Consider the following 803-nt stretch of genomic DNA (forward strand, 5'->3'; position numbering starts at 1 on the left):
AAAAAAAAAATTCAACTAGTGGTTCTTAGCTATCAATATGCAATTGAAAAAGTTATGACCCTGGTGACATGAACTGTTGCTCTGCGCCATGTGCTAATCTGCCTTGGACCCAGCTGGGTATGGACTGAAACCTCCACAAACTGAATTGAATGACCTGCACGGGACACACCAGCACATGGTCCTGCTTGAGATGATATGTTCCACTCGCAAGCTACAATAATGAGACCAAATGAGTCCCTATCAGGGTGGAGTAATCTTCTTTACAATTCATTTCCTAATGGATTACCCTTTCAAACCACCTAAGGTTGCATTTACAACAAGAATTTATCATCCAAATATTAACAGTAATGGCAGAATTTGTCTTGATATTCTGTGGTCACATTGGTCTCCAGCACTAATTATTTCAAAAGTGCTCTTCCCTATCTGTTCTCTGTTGAGTGATCCCAATTCAGAGGATCCCTTAGTGCCTGAGATTGCTCGGATCTGCAAAACAGATAAAGAAAAGTACAATAGAATATCTAGGGAATGGACTCAGAAGTATGCCACGTAATTAGAGAAATTATTGTAAAACCTCTTCAAACTCTGAAAAAAGTGTTAGGAACCTTTGAAAATGACTAGGCCCTACATTAGATCAACTAAATTAATTTTTAAAATTCTAAATTCATTACAAACTTTCAATAAATGATAGTTAACTGCCTTGTCCTTATTTGTATCTGGCCAAAAGTAAATTGAATCAAGAATTCGATTGAAACAGGAACAAAACTGATGTGGAAATCAGTGTCATTTTTAGGGATAGTTGTGAA

General features: G+C 36.9%; 1 pseudogene; it reads left to right on the forward strand.

The window, feature by feature from the left end:
• Positions 1-229: 229 nt before the first annotated feature.
• On the forward strand, positions 230-550 carry LOC102029003 (annotated as a pseudogene).
• The last annotated feature ends 253 nt before the right edge of the window (positions 551-803 follow it).

The sequence above is a fragment of the Chinchilla lanigera genome, unplaced genomic scaffold (assembly GCF_000276665.1).
Source record: "Chinchilla lanigera isolate Chin_1 unplaced genomic scaffold, ChiLan1.0 scaffold00128, whole genome shotgun sequence".
In the NCBI taxonomy this organism is placed as follows: domain Eukaryota; kingdom Metazoa; phylum Chordata; class Mammalia; order Rodentia; family Chinchillidae; genus Chinchilla; species Chinchilla lanigera.